The sequence below is a fragment of the Pseudophryne corroboree genome, chromosome 7 (assembly GCF_028390025.1).
Source record: "Pseudophryne corroboree isolate aPseCor3 chromosome 7, aPseCor3.hap2, whole genome shotgun sequence".
Classification (NCBI taxonomy): domain Eukaryota; kingdom Metazoa; phylum Chordata; class Amphibia; order Anura; family Myobatrachidae; genus Pseudophryne; species Pseudophryne corroboree.
In genome coordinates, this window is record NC_086450.1 from 443,692,087 (window position 1) to 443,709,034 (window position 16,948).

The window sequence follows — 16,948 nt, forward strand, 5'->3', positions numbered from 1 at the left end:
GAACTGATCGCACAGGCAGAGTAAGTCTGAAGCTACTCTGAAACTGCTAAGTAGTTAGTAATCGCAATATTGCGAATACATCGGTCGCAATTTTAAGAAGCTAAGATTCATTCCCAGTAGGCGGCGGCTTAGCGTGTGTAACTCTGCTAAAATCGCCTTGCGAGCGATCAACTCGGAATGAGGGCCAAGGTCCAAATTCCACAAGAAAGATACCTTGATGAGCTTCAAACCATTTGTGACATTGTGAGTTGGGTACGCCATGCTTCATTGATTAAAGATACCTAGTGAGTGGGATACGCCTTGGCTAATATTGGATATACTATCACCTATAGAGCTACATCACATTATACAATTACGTAGAAATTTTGTTCACTTAAAACTGTGTTACACTATATATATTTTTTTCTTTATTTCATGCACTGCATCTTTTCGGATTGAAATCAAGCAAACTATCAACAGATGGAACAACACTGAAGTCTTTTGAATAAGTGACTGCACTATATTGTCTGTTTTCATTATTTAATTCAAGCGCCCAGGGCGGTATACCTTCCAAAAATTTGTTATAAGTGTCAGACTGGAGCATGAAGGCATACCTCCCAACTGTCCCGATTTTCGCGGGACAGTCCCGTTTTTACTTTTTTGGGGGACTGTCCCGCTGTCCCACCTGCGGGCCGCAGTGTCCCGCGGTGGGGGGCAGTTGGGAGGCTCTGTCTCTCGCTGCCCAGCTTAGTGTCTATTCAGTGGAGACAGGAGGAGAGGGGGCATGCCAGCAGCTCACAGAGCGCTGGGCATGCCCCCTCAGTGACGAAAATGGGGGCGTGGCTTGCGATCGCAAGTCCTCCGTGAAGTCACGCCCCTTTTTGCACAGGCCATGCCCCTTTTTCAGGAGCGCGCGCAGCTTCGCCACACGTGTGTCCTCCTTGGTACAGGACAAAGTTGGGAGGTATGATGAAGGGCCCACCGGGGGATGCAGTTGTAGGGGTCCATGCTTAGGGGTGCTGCCATCCTCCAGAGGGGGATGACTAGCCAACTTAGTGGCTTGGCTAACCATTAGAGAGTGCATGGGGTCCCTTTATAAAAAAATATTCCATACATGATAATTTGTCAGATTAATGCACTGTAGAAAATACACCATGTCCTGTGCAGTATAATGTAACATATATGATGTATAACTAGTCTGGAACCTGAACCCTAGAGGAGGAGGTGGGGCTTTCAGGCAGTGGGGCCCACTGGTTGGGTTTCCCCTGTGCCCCTGTGGGCCAGTCCAGCCCTGCTGCAGTGTAAAGAAGAACAAGGAGTCCTGGAAGTGATGATATGGCCCCAACACAGCCCTGATCTCAACATCATTGAGTCTGTTTGGGATTACATGAAGAGACAGAAGGATGTAAGCAAGCCTACATCCACAGAAGATCTGTGGTTCTCTAATGGGCCCTACACACTGGGCGATAATACTGAAAGATATGAACGATCTCGTTCATTAATGAACCGAGATAACGTTCATATCTTTCAGTGTGGAGGCACCATTGGTGCCCCGTCGCTTGTGCATGCAGGCCAATATGGGCGATCTCGTCCATATTTGTCTGCACTGCTATGGAGCCGGGTGACGGCGAGAAAGCAGAAAATTTCACTCCCCCCGTCACTGTCCTCCAGCCGCCGGGTCGCCCGTCGGCCATATCCGCCGTCAGGCAGCTCGGCGGATCGCAAAGTGTGTAGGGCCCATAAGATGTTTGGAACAATCTCCTGCCGAGTTCCTTCGAAAACTGTGTGCAAGTGAAGACCTGGGCCTATATTTACTAATAATCCGAATTTGTACGATTAGTGTTTTTTTTCTCTAAGTCCCAACACGAGAATTCACTAAACACAAATCTCGGCAGTGTTTGGGCTATTCGTAATGGTTTGAATGACAAAGTTCAGAAATACGAATGAATAGACCATCGGTCAAACGCGGCTGTTATTTCATACATTTGGGTGTTAGTCTCTGAGTGATCAATTGCGGTCGTATTATTTTGCGAATCGTACAAAAAACCAGCAAAAAAATAGACCTGCTTTTTTCAGGCGTGTTTACATGTGTTGGCACTTACAAATAATTCACACCTGAATTAGGATGCCTATAAAAGGGACACAAACTTGTCTCATCCAAAATAATGTATTGCCTTATGTTTGCTGGAGTAAACTTGGAGATTTGTAAGTCAATACATATTTTTCAACATATATCCATTATTATACACATTAGTGTTAAACTTTCAAATATTTCACATTTTGGGGGTCATTCCGAGTTGTTCGCTCGTTATTTTTCTGTCGTAACGGAGCGATTAGTCGCTAATGCGCATGCGCAATGTCCGCAGTGCGACTGCGCCAAGTAAATTTGCTATGCAGTTAGGAATTTTACTCACGGCATTACAAGGTTTTTTCTTCGTTCTGGTGATCGTAATGTGATTGACAGGAAGTGGGTGTTTCTGGGCGGAAACTGGCCGTTTTATGGGTGTGTGTGAAAAAACGCTACAGTTTCTGGGAAAAACGCGGGAGTGGCTGGAGAAACGGAGGAGTGTCTGGGCGAACGCTGGGTGTGTTTGTGACGACAAACCAGGAACGACAAGCACTGAACTGATCGCAGATGCCGAGTAAGTTTGGAGCTACTCAGAAACTGCTAAGAAGTGTCTATTCGCAATTTTGCAAATCTTTTGTTCGCAATTTTGATAAGCTAAGATTCACTCCCAGTAGGCGGCGGCTTAGCGTGTGCAAAGCTGCTAAAAGCAGCTTGAGAGCGAACAACTCGGAATGACCACCTTTGTTGGTTCTGCCTCATGTTTTTTAATATGATTACTCATTTTTAACACACACACAAACATGCCACAACAATAATGTCATTCATTTTGGCCCTGAAATTTAAAAATTTTACCCCAACATATTAGGACACTTTTACCCAACTCTATTGTGTTTTTCTTGTAAAGTCGTCTACAGAAGAAATGTAAAACAGTTTTAATTCACATTCTAAGTTGCATTGGTCATGGATGAATCTGGCTGGCTGCCAATTATTGTGTCTGCATGAGATGAGAATGATAGTGATGTGCACCGGAAATTTTTCGGGTTTTGTGTTTTGGTTTTGGGTTCGGTTCCGCGGCCGTGTTTCGGGTTCGGACGCATTTTGGCAAAACCTCACCGGAATTTTTTTGTCGGATTCGGGTGTGTTTTGGATTTGGGTGTTTTTTTCAAAAAACACTAAAAAATAGCTTAAATCATAGAATTTGGGGGTCATTTTGATCCCATAGTATTATTAACCTCAATAACCATAATTTCCACTCATTTTCAGTCTATTCTGAACACCTCACACCTCACAATATTATTTTTAGTCCTAAAATTTGCACAGAGGTCTCTGGATGGCTAAGCTAAGCGACACAAGTGGCCGACACAAACACCTGGCCCATCTAGGAGTGGCACTGCAGTGTCAGACAGGATGGCACTTGAAAAAAATAGTCCCCAAACAGTACATGATGCAAAGAAAAAAAGAGGCGCAATGAGGTAGCTGTGTGACTAAGCTAAGCGACCCTAGTGGCCGACACAAACACCTGGCCCATCTAGGAGTGGCACTGCAGTGTCAGACAGGATGGCCCTTGAAAAAAATAGTCCCCAAACAGCACATGATGCAAAGAAAAAAAGAGGCGCAATGAGGTAGCTGTGTGACTAAGCTAAGCGACCCTAGTGGCCGACACAAACACCTGGCCCATCTAGGAGTGGCACTGCAGTGTCAGACAGGATGGCACTTGAAAAAAATAGTCCCCAAACAGCACATGATGCAAAGAAAAAAAGAGGCGCAATGAGGTAGCTGTGTGACTAAGCTCAGCGACCCAAGTGGCCAACACAAACACCTGGCCCATCTAGGAGTGGCACTGCAGTGTCAGACAGGATGGCACTTGAAAAAAATAGTCCCCAAACAGCACATGATGCAAAGAAAAAAAGAGGCGCAATGAGGTAGCTGTGTGACTAAGCTAAGCGACCCTAGTGGCCGACACAAACACCTGGCCCATCTAGGAGTGGCACTGCAGTGTCAGACAGGATGGCACTTGAAAAAAATAGTCCCCAAACAGCACATGATGCAAAGAAAAAAAGAGGCGCAATGAGGTAGCTGTGTGACTAAGCTAAGCGACCCTAGTGGCCGACACAAACACCTGGCCCATCTAGGAGTGGCACTGCAGTGTCAGACAGGATGGCCCTTGAAAAAAATAGTCCCCAAACAGCACATGATGCAAAGAAAAAAAGAGGCGCAATGATGTAGCTGTGTGACTAAGCTCAGCGACCCAAGTGGCCGACACAAACACCTGGCCCATCTAGGAGTGGCACTGCAGTGTCAGACAGGATGGCACTTGAAAAAAATAGTCCCCAAACAGCACATGATGCAAAGAAAAAAAGAGGCGCAATGAGGTAGCTGTGTGATTAAGCTAAGCGACCCTAGTGGCCGACACAAACACCTGGCCCATCTAGGAGTGGCACTGCAGTGTCAGACAGGATGGCATTTGAAAAAAATAGTCCCCAAACAGCACATGATGCAAAGAAAAAAAGAGGCGCAATGAGGTAGCTGTGTGACTAAGCTAAGCGACCCTAGTGGCCGACACAAACACCTGGCCCATCTAGGAGTGGCACTGCAGTGTCAGACAGGATGGCCCTTGAAAAAAATAGTCCCCAAACAGTATATGATGCAAAGAAAAAAAGAGGCGCAATGAGGTAGCTGTTTGACTAAGCTAAGCGACCCAAGTGGCCGACACAAACACCTGGCCTATCTAGGAGTGGCACTGCAGTGTCAGACAGGATGGCACTTGAAAAAAATAGTCCCCAAACAGCACATGATTCAAAGAAAAAAAGAGGCGCAATGAGGTAGCTGTGTGACTAAGCTCAGCGACCCAAGTGGCCGACACAAACACCTGGCCCATCTAGGAGTGGCACTGCAGTGTCAGACAGGATGGCCCTTCAAAAAAATACTCCCCAAACAGCACATGATGCAAAGAAAAATGAAAGAAAAAAGAGGTGCAAGATGGAATTGTCCTTGGGCCCTCCCACCCACCCTTATGTTGTATAAACAGGACATGCACACTTTAACGAACCCATCATTTCAGCGACAGGGTCTGCCACACGACTGTGACTGAAATGACTGGTTGGTTTGGGCCCCCACCAAAAAAGAAGCAATCAATCTCTCCTTGCACAAACTGGCTCTACAGAGGCAAGATGTCCACCTCATCATCATCGTCCGATTCATCACCCCTTTCACTGTGTACATCCCCCTCCTCACAGATTATTAATTCGTCCCCACTGGAATCCACCATCTCAGGTCCCCGTGTACTTTCTGGAGGCAATTGCTGCTGGTGAATGTCTCCACGGAGGAATTGATTATAATTCATTTTAATGAACATCATCTTCTCCACATTTTCTGGAAGTAACCTCGTACGCCGATTGCTGACAAGGTGAGCGGCTGCACTAAACATTCTTTCGGAGTACACACTGGAGGGAGGGCAACTTAGGTAGAATAAAGCCAGTTTGTGCAAGGGCCTCCAAATTGCCTCTTTTTCCTGCCAGTATACGTACGGACTGTCTGACGTGCCTACTTGGATGCGGTCACTCATATAATCCTCCACCATTCTTTCAATGGTGAGAGAATCATATGCAGTGACAGTAGACGACATGTCAGTAATCGTTGGCAGGTCCTTCAGTCCGGACCAGATGTCAGCACTCGCTCCAGACTGCCCTGCATCACCGCCAGCGGGTGGGCTCGGAATTCTTAGCCTTTTCCTCACAGCCCCAGTTGCGGGAGAATGTGAAGGAGGAGCTGTTGACGAGTCACGTTCCGCTTGACTTGACAATTTTCTCACCAGCAGGTCTTTGAACCCCTGCAGACTTGTGTCTGCCGGAAAGAGAGATACAACGTAGGTTTTAAATCTAGGATCGAGCACAGTGGCCAAAATGTAGTGCTCTGATTTCAACAGATTGACCACCTGTGAATCCTGGTTAAGCGAATGAAGGGCTCCATCCACAAGTCCCACATGCCTAGCGGAATCGCTCTGTTTTAGCTCCTCCTTCAATCTCTCCAGCTTCTTCTGCAAAAGCCTGATGAGGGGAATGACCTGACTCAGGCTGGCAGTGTCTGAACTGACTTCACGTGTGGCAAGTTCAAAGGGTTGCAGAACCTTGCACAACATTGAAATCATTCTCCACTGCGCTTGAGACAGGTGCATTCCACCTACTTTGCCTATATCGTGGCCAGATGTATAGGCTTGAATGGCCTTTTGCTGCTCCTCCATCCTCTGAAGCATATAGAGGGTTGAATTCCACCTCGTTACCACCTCTTGCTTCAGATGATGGTAGGGCAGGTTCAGGTATTTTTGGTGGTGCTCCAGTCTTCTGTACGCGGTACCTGAACGCCGAAAGTGGCCCGCAATTCTTCGGGACACCGACAGCATCTCTTGCACGCCCCTGTCGTTTTTTAAATAATTCTGCACTACCAAATTCAAGGTATGTGCAAAACATGGGACGTGCTGGAATTTGCCCAGATGTAATGCACGCACAATATTGCTGGCGTTGTCCGATGTCACAAATCCCCAGGAGAGTCCAATTGGGGTAAGCCATTCTGCGATGATCTTCCTCAGTTGCCGTAAGAGGTTTTCAGCTGTGTGCGTATTCTGGAAAGCGGTGATACAAAGCGTAGCCTGCCTAGGAACGAGTTGACGTTTGCGAGATGCTGCTACTGGTGCCGCCGCTGCTGTTCTTGCAGCGGGAGGCAATACATCTACCCAGTGGGCTGTCACAGTCATATAGTCCTGAGTCTGCCCTGCTCCACTTGTCCACATGTCCGTGGTTAAGTGGACATTGGGTACAACTGCATTTTTTAGGACACTGGTGAGTCTTTTTCTGAGGTCTGTGTACATTTTCGGTATCGCCTGCCTAGAGAAATGAAACCTAGATGGTATTTGGTACCGGGGACACAGTACCTCAATCAAGTCTGTAGTTGCCTCTTGTCACAACTGAGGGCTGGTGCTGACCAGGGGGAGCCTCAGTTGTAGGGGCTGAGGTATATGTGTACCTGGGAGGCAGTACAGGGTTCTTAGACAAGCAGGGAACCTTTAGAACAAATGCCCGAAGGCGTGACCAAGACAACGAAGGAAGTTCAAAGGTTTATTAAACACAGTTCAGAGGAATACGGATGACTTGGTACAGGTAACAGGAATCACAGTTCAGAGAAATACTTGGGATCGATGACGGAGCACCGATGGAGACTTGGGATCGATGGCGGAGCACCGATGGAGACTTGGGATCGATGGCGGAGCACCGATGGAGACTTGGGATCGATGGCGGAGCACCGATTGAGACTTGGGATCGATGGCGAAACACCGATGGTGACTTGGGATCGATGGCGAAACACCGATGGTTACTGGGGATCGATGGCGGAACACCGATGGTTACTGGGGATCGATGGCGGAACACCGATGGTTACTGGCAGGGCAGAGCACCGCTGGAAGCTAGAAGCTGGAAGCCGGTCTCAGGTAACTGCCAGTCACAGGGAGCAATGTAGACACTGCAGAGTCAGGCTGTACTGCAGAGAAAGTCCATGGAAGAACTGCACACTGGAATCACTGTAGACAATTGAAGCACTGACCACCTTTCCAGCCCAGGAACAAGATATTTATACCAGCTGGGAAACAGGGATTGGCTGGCTGATTAACCAGAGACCAGAGTGCAGCTGCTGGGTAATCAGGCTGAGAGCAGAGTGCAGCTGATAGGCTGAAAGGTATCACGTGATTAGGAAAACATGGCTGCGCCCATGCTAGCTTTTGGAGGGAAAGATTGTTTGTAACTTGCATGTGAAACTTAACCCTGATGCTGCCAGAATCACAGTAAGGAGATTAGAGACAAAGAGATGCAGCGTGCTGCACACAGACAGTGCAGATGGAATCCAGGCTTGGAACACTGGGACAGTCTCAGGAGACATTTGGAAGGTAAATACTGATAAGGAATTACCTGGATCGTGACAGCACCCCCTCCTTTAGGAGTGGCCCCAGGACACTTCTTATAAATTCTTTACCTGAACAAACGGAAGGATCTAGATTGAATCCTGATGAACTTGAACTGGCTGGAACCAGATGAGACTGTACTGGACCTATGGACGAGACCAGATTGAGTCCAGACCAACTTGAACCGGCTGAGACCGGCGGAGACTTTGGGCCGACGGATAGGACAGGATTGAGTTTGGAGACCGTTGAATCAGCTGGAACTGAAGTAGTCCTTGGACCTACGGATGGAACCGGATTGGGTCCAGAAAAGCTTGAACCGGCTGGGACCGGAGGAGTCTTTGGATTGACATTCGAATCAGCTGGAACTGAAGGAGTCTGAATCCGGTTAGAACCGGAATGAGTGGTATCTGAGTGTTCAGTTAGACCATCCTGGACATGGTCCATGCTGGATGCCAACAGGGTGGTGCTCTCTGAAGACGGCAAACAGGAGTTCATAACTGCATCTGTAGCACAAAAATTTCCATCTGGGAACTTGGCTCTGGATACTTCCCTTGGGGCTGAAACTTTGGTGACCCCTCCAGGGGTTGACGAATCAGACACCTCTCTCAGGGTTGTTTTCTCCAGCACCCCTCCTGGGGTTGACAGATCAGAAACTCCTTTTTGAGAAGACTCATATGCCCCTACTAGAGCTTGAACATTGGATACCCCTCCTGGGGTTGTAGACACAGACGCCCCTTCTTGGGCTGTAGACACAGACGCCCCTTCTTGGGCTGTAGACACAGACGCCCCTTCTTGGGCTGAGGAAAGTTCGGACACTAGGATCTGGTACTGTACCAGATATTTACCGACTGTTTGTGTCCCCTGACGTAGCTGGAGGATATCAGAGGAGGCTGAGGTCACACGACCTGGTTTGTCAAAGATGCACCTGAAGGTTGCCACAAAGTCTGCATATGAAGAGAGCACGGCATCCGACTGCTCCCATAGAGGTGATGCCAAATCGAGGGCGGAGCCACTGAGGAGGGAGATGATGTAAGCAACCTTTGTGCGGTCAGTTGGGAAACTGCCAGGCTGTAACTCGAAATATATCTCACACTGATTTAGGAAACCCCGACAGGCTTTTGGGGAACCATCAAACTTGGCAGGTGTCTGTAAATGGAGACAAGGAGCAGAAACAGGAATGGTGGGTGGGGATACCACCAAAGGTACTGCAGTCGGCACACTGGACGCCCCTGAACCACAGAGGGTTACTTGTATTCCATCCAGCCGAGAGGAGAGGTCCTGGAGACAGAGAATCACATGGCCCCGTGCAGCCTCCTGACGTTCAAGGCGGGCTGCAAGTTCTTGCATCGGCCTGGTCGCTTGGACCTGGTCTCCGGACGGATCCATGGGGTCAGTGCTTACTGTCACAAACTGAGGGCTGGTGCTGACCAGGGGGAGCCTCAGTTGTAGGGGCTGAGGTATATGTGTACCTGGGAGGCAGTACAGGGTTCTTAGACAAGCAGGGAACCTTTAGAACAAATGCCCGAAGGCGTGACCAAGACAACGAAGGAAGTTCAAAGGTTTATTAAACACAGTTCAGAGGAATACGGATGACTTGGTACAGGTAACAGGAATCACAGTTCAGAGAAATACTTGGGATCGATGACGGAGCACCGATGGAGACTTGGGATCGATGGCGGAGCACCGATGGAGACTTGGGATCGATGGCGGAGCACCGATGGAGACTTGGGATCGATGGCGGAGCACCGATGGAGACTTGGGATCGATGGCGGAGCACCGATTGAGACTTGGGATCGATGGCGAAACACCGATGGTGACTTGGGATCGATGGCAAAACACCGATGGTTACTGGGGATCGATGGCGGAACACCGATGGTTACTGGGGATCGATGGCGGAACACCGATGGTTACTGGCAGGGCAGAGCACCGCTGGAAGCTAGAAGCTGGAAGCCGGTCTCAGGTAACTGCCAGTCACAGGGAGCAATGTAGACACTGCAGAGTCAGGCTGTACTGCAGAGAAAGTCCATGGAAGAACTGCACACTGGAATCACTGTAGACAATTGAAGCACTGACCACCTTTCCACCCCAGGAACAAGATATTTATACCAGCTGGGAAACAGGGATTGGCTGGCTGATTAACCAGAGACCAGAGTGCAGCTGCTGGGTAATCAGGCTGAGAGCAGAGTGCAGCTGATAGGCTGAAAGGTATCACGTGATTAGGAAAACATGGCTGCGCCCATGCTAGCTTTTGGAGGGAAAGATTGTTTGTAACTTGCATGTGAAACTTAACCCTGATGCTGCCAGAATCACAGTAAGGAGATTAGAGACAAAGAGATGCAGCGTGCTGCACACAGACAGTGCAGATGGAATCCAGGCTTGGAACACTGGGACAGTCTCAGGAGACATTTGGAAGGTAAATACTGATAAGGAATTACCTGGATCGTGACACCTCTGAATTAACGATGGATACCGGAACCACGTTTCTCACCGCCCAGGCTGCCAAGGCCTGAGTTATCTGCTTTGCAGCAGGATGACTGCTGTGATATTTCATCTTCCTCGCAAAGGACTGTTGTACAGTCAATTGCTTACTGGAAGTAGTACAAGTGGTCTTCCGATTTCCCCTCTGGGATGACGATCGACTCCCAGCAGCAACAACAGCAGCGCCAGCAGCAGTAGGCTTTACACTCAAGGATGCATCGGAGGAATCCCAGGCAGGAGAGGACTCGTCAGACTTGCCAGTGACATGGCCTGCAGGACTATTGGCTTTCCTGGGTAAGGAGGAAATTGACACTGAGGGAGTTGGTGGTGTGGTTTGCAGGAGCTTGGTTACAAGAGGAAGGGATTTACTGGTCAGTGGACTGCTTCCGCTGTCGCCCAAAGTTTTTGAACTTGTCACTGACTTCTGATGAATGCGCTGCAGGTGGCGTATAAGGGAGGATGTTCCGAGGTGGTTAACGTCCTTACCCGTACTTATTACAGCTTGACAAAGGCAACACACGGCTTGACACCTGTTGTCCGCATTTGTGTTGAAATAATTCCACACCGAAGAGCTGATTTTTTTTGTATTTTGACCAGGCATGTCAATGGCCATATTCCTCCCACGGACAACAGGTGTCTCCCCGGGTGCCTGACTTAAACAAACCATCTCACCATCAGAATCCTCCTTGTCAATTTCCTCCCCAGCGCCAGCAACATCCATATCCTCATTGTGGTGTACTTCAACACTGACATCTTCAATTTGACTATCAGGAACTGGACTGCGGGTGCTCCTTCCAGCACTTGCAGGGGGCGTGCAAATGGTGGAAGGCGCAAGCTCTTCCCGTCCAGTGTTGGGAAGGTCAGGCATCGCAACCGACACAATTGGACTCTCCTTGGGGATTTGTGATTTCGAAGAACGCACAGTTCTTTGCTGTGCTTTTGCCAGCTTAAGTCTTTTATTTTTTCTAGCGAGAGGATGAGTGCTTCCATCCTCATGTGAAGCTGAACCACTAGCCATGAACATAGGCCAGGGCCTCAGCCGTTCCTTGCCACTCCGTGTCGTAAATGGCATATTGGCAAGTTTACGCTTCTCCTCAGACGCTTTTAATTATGATTTTTGAGTCATTTTACTGATCTTTTGTGTTTTGGATTTTACATGCTCTGTACTATGACATTGGGCATCGGCCTTGGCAGACGACGTTGATGGCATTTCATCGTCTCGGCCATGACTAGTGGCAGCAGCTTCAGCACGAGGTGGAAGTGGATCTTGATCTTTCCCTATTTTTTTAACCTCCACATTTTTGTTCTCCATATTTTAATGCGCACAACTAAAAGGCACCACAGGTATACAATGTAGATGGATGGATAGTATACTTTATGGATGACGAGTGACGACACAGAGGTAGGTACAGCAGTGGCCTACCGTACTGCTATATACAGTATAATGGACCTGGTGGACACTGTCAGCAGACTGCTAAACTACTAGTATAAAAAAAAGCCACCACAGGTATACAATGTAGATGGATGGATGGATAGTATACTTTATGGATGACGAGTGACGACACAGAGGTAGGTACAGCAGTGGCCTACCGTACTGCTATATACAGTATAATGGACCTTGTGGACACTGTCAGCAGACTGCTAAACTACTAGTATAAAAAAAGCCACCACAGGTATACAATGTAGATGGATGGATAGTATACTTTATGGATGACAAGTGACGACACAGAGGTAGGTACAGCAGTGGCCTACCGTACTGCTATATACAGTATAATGGACCTGGTGGACACTGTCAGCAGACTGCTAAACTACTAGTATAAAAAAAAAAGCCACCACAGGTATACAATGTAGATGGATGGATAGTATACTTTATGGATGACGAGTGACGACACAGAGGTAGGTACAGCAGTGGCCTACCGTACTGCTATATACAGTATAATGGACCTGGTGGACACTGTCAGCAGACTGCTAAACTACCAGTATAAAAAAAAAAGCCACCACAGGTATACAATGTAGATGGATGGATAGTATACTTTATGGATGACGAGTGACGACACAGAGGTAGGTACAGCAGTGGCCTACCGTACTGCTATATACAGTATAATGGACCTGGTGGACACTGTCAGCAGACTGCTAAACTACTAGTATAAAAAAAAGCCACCACAGGTATACAATGTAGATGGATGGATAGAATACTTTATGGATGACGAGTGACGACACAGAGGTAGGTACAGCAGTGGCCTACTGTACTGCTATATACAGTATAATGGACCTGGTGGACACTGTCAGCAGACTGCTAAACTACTAGTATAAAAAAAAGCCACCACAGGTATACAATGTAGATGGATGGATAGTATACTTTATGGATGACGAGTGACGACACAGAGGTAGGTACAGCAGTGGCCTACCGTACTGCTATATACAGTATAATGGACCTGGTGGACACTGTCAGCAGACTGCTAAACTACTAGTATAAAAAAAAAGCCACCACAGGTATACAATGTAGATGGATGGATAGTATACTTTATGGATGACGAGTGACGACACAGAGGTAGGTACAGCAGTGGCCTACCGTACTGCTATATACAGTATAATGGACCTGGTGGACACTGTCAGCAGACTGCTAAACTACTAGTATAAAAAAAAAAGCCACCACAGGTATACAATGTAGATGGATGGATAGTATACTTTATGGATGACGAGTGACGACACAGAGGTAGGTACAGCAGTGGCCTACCGTACTGCTATATACAGTATAATGGACCTGGTGGACACTGTCAGCAGACTGCTAAACTACTAGTATAAAAAAAAAAGCCACCACAGGTATACAATGTAGATGGATGGATAGTATACTTTATGGATGACGAGTGACGACACAGAGGTAGGTACAGCAGTGGCCTACCGTACTGCTATATACAGTATAATGGACCTTGTGGACACTGTCAGCAGACTGCTAAACTACTAGTATAAAAAAAAGCCACCACAGGTATACAATGTAGATGGATGGATAGTATACTTTATGGATGACGAGTGACGACACAGAGGTAGGTACAGCAGTGGCCTACCGTACTGCTATATACAGTATAATGGACCTGGTGGACACTGTCAGCAGACTGCTAAACTACTAGTATAAAAAAAAAGCCACCACAGGTATACAATGTAGATGGATGGATAGTATACTTTATGGATGACGAGTGACGACACAGAGGTAGGTACAGCAGTGGCCTACCGTACTGCTATATACAGTATAATGGACCTGGTGGACACTGTCAGCAGACTGCTAAACTACTAGTATAAAAAAAAGCCACCACAGGTATACAATGTAGGTGGATGGATAGTATACTTTATGGATGACGAGTGACGACACAGAGGTAGGTACAGCAGTGGCCTACCATACTGCTATATACAGTATAATGGACCTGGTGGACACTGTCAGCAGACTGCTAAACTAAAACTACTAGTATAAAAAAAAAGCCACCACAGGTATACAATGTAGGTGGATGGATAGTATACTTTATGGATGACGAGTGATAACACAGAGGTAGGTACAGCAGTGGCCTACCGTACTGCTATATACAGTATAATGGACCTGGTGGACACTGTCAGCAAACTGCTAAACTACTAGTATAAAAAAAAAGCCACAGGAGTGTTTTTCAGGCAGACAAACGTATACTGGTGGTCACTGTCAGCAAAACTCTGCACTGTACTCCTGCTATAGCTGCTCCCCAGTCCCCACAATTAAGCAGTGTGAGCACTCAGCACAGATATATCATGCAGCACACTACACTGAGCACAGATATGGTATGGAGCGTTTTTTTCAGGCAGAGAAGAGAATGGATAAAAAACTGGTGGTCACTATCAGCAAAACTCTGCACTGTACTCCTCCTAACAGCTGCTCCCCAATCCTCCCCACAATAGTAAAATAAACAAGCAAAGCAATCAGATCAACTGTCTCGTATATAAACGGAGAGGACGCCAGCCACGTCCTCTCCCTATCAATCTCAATGCACGTGTGAAAATGGCGGGGACGCGCGGCTGCTTATATAGAATCCGAATCTCGCGAGAATCCGACAGCGGGATGATGACGTTCGGGCGCGCTCGGGTTAGCCGAGCAAGGCGGGAGGATCCGAGTCTGCTCGGACCCGTGTAAAAAAGGTAAAGCTCGGGTGGGTTCGGTTTCTCGGAAACCGAACCCGCTCATCACTAGAGAATGATTAGAATCTAGAAAGAGCACTGATTAGAAAAAAATCAAGTGGTCTGGTTACTGCATGCTAAGGACATTCTGCCTGGCTGCCAATTATTGTGTCTGCATGAGATGAAAATGATTGGAATCTAGAAAGAGTAATGATTAGTAAAAAATCAAGTGGTCTGGTTACTGCATGCTAAAGACATTCTGCCTGGGTGCCAATTATTGTGTCTGCATGAGACGAGAATGATTGGAATCTAGAAAGAGTAATGATTAGAAAAAATCAAGTGGTCTGGTTACTGCATGCTAACATCTATGTGCAGCTCAAACAACATTTTCCTCCTCCAAAAAAAATACAAAGATGGTAAAGAATAAATGTGCGTACAAATTTCCTGTTGTTGTTTGTAACAGATATAATTAATGATGTTGTACAAATTGTCAAGGAGCTAAGTGTTATATCTATTCTGACAAACACACTTAATAATTTTTTTATTTTACTTCTCTTTTTTTTTTTTATTCTTTATTTGTACGTGGTTAAACAAGATAGTCAAACATTACATGGACATATGTGACAGGTGGTCAGAAGACCCAACGTCCAGCAGAAACCACAATTTTAAAATAAACAGCAAGAATAATCAAAAAATGAACAATAGTAATCAAGTATGTAATTCGGGGAGGGAGGGAAAGGAGGGAGAGGGAGGGGGGGGGGGGGGGGGGGACCACGGTATAATCCAATCACAGTACATATGAGAGACGAGAAAAGATAAGGATAAGAAAGAGAAGAGGCGAGAGGAAGAGAAAAGTGAAGAAGAGGAGGGAGGCGATGGAGGAGGAGCAGTAGGCAATGCCCATGGGTCTACGGAAGGAACTAGGAGCAAGAGGGGGGGGGGGGGGCAATCTACGTTCAGCAGCGAGCCAGGGGGCCCAAACATGCTCAAAAATGTGACCCCGGTCGTGGAGATAATATGTAATTTTCTCCATTGACGCAATATGCCAAATTTTGGTTTTAAAAGATGGGAGAGAGGGTGGGGAGGGGTTCTTCCAGTCAATAGCTATCAGCGATTTTGCCGCTGTTAGAATATGTGTAGACAGTTTTTGGGAGAATTTATTGAGCATCGGGGGAGGGTAACACAGCAAAAAGATCCAGGGATCTTTCAGCACGGGGGAATCCAGAAGCGAGTTAAAGAGGGAGTGGACTAGATTCCAAAAGGAAACAATGGACGGGCAGGTCCATCATATGTGTAGCGTAGTGCCTCTAGATCCGCAGTTCCTCCAGCAACTAGGGGAGGAAGACGGGAAGAGTTTGTTAAGTCTGTCAGGGGTGTAGTACCAACGGTAGTAAATTTTGTAAGCCGTCTCCTTAAAAGCAGTAGCAATAGAACATTTAGCAATCCCCAGTCTTATGTCCTCCCAATCTTCGCTCTCTGGAGGAGGTCCAAGATCACGTTCCCATGCGAGTTCGTGGGGCCGGGAGGAGGGAAGGGAAGAATCTAGTAAAAGAGAGTAAAGTTGGGAGATTAAGCCTTTGGAGAGGTGAGAGTTAATGCATAAACTTTCAAAGGGGGTGAGGACTCGAAGCAAAGCGGAGGAGGGCAGAGAACCTAGGAAGTGGCGGATTTGTAGGAATTGGAAGGGATTAAGTGAGTAAGAAGGGGTCTTCAGTTGGAGGTCAGGCAGGGACAGCCATTGACCCCGATCAGCAAAATTAGTCGGAAATTTGAAGCCCAGCGTTATCCATGTACGGAATCTCGTAATCGAGAATCCAGGCGGAAACATAGGGTTCTGCCAGAGAGGGGTCAAGGGCGAGGGGGTAGTGGTAAGACCCATCTTCAGGGAGAGGGAATCCCAAATTTTAAGGTTAAATTTAATAGTGGGGAGGAGTTTGGAGGTTGGGGGTCGGGAGGTAGAGGGCAGACCGCATAAGGGGGTCAGGTCCGAGAGGTTAACAAGGGCTGCCTCGATATCCAACCAGGATACAGACCCCGGAGGAGTATAAGAGGTGACAATATGGGATAGGTGGGAGGCTAGGTAGTAGAGTTTGACATCAGGAAGACCTCTACCGCCAGCGGAGGTTGGCCGTTTCAGGGTATTGGCGGCGATGCGGGGGGGTCTGTGGTTCCAGATAAAACGCACGAGGGCTCGTTGGATAGTGTGAAGAAAGGAGGCTGGGACTGCCACAGGGAGGGTCTGGAAAAGGTAAAGCCATTTGGGGACTATGGTCATTTTAACTGCTATGATCCTGCCCAGCCACGAAATGAAGAGACTGTTCCAGGATGTCAGCTCAGCGAGT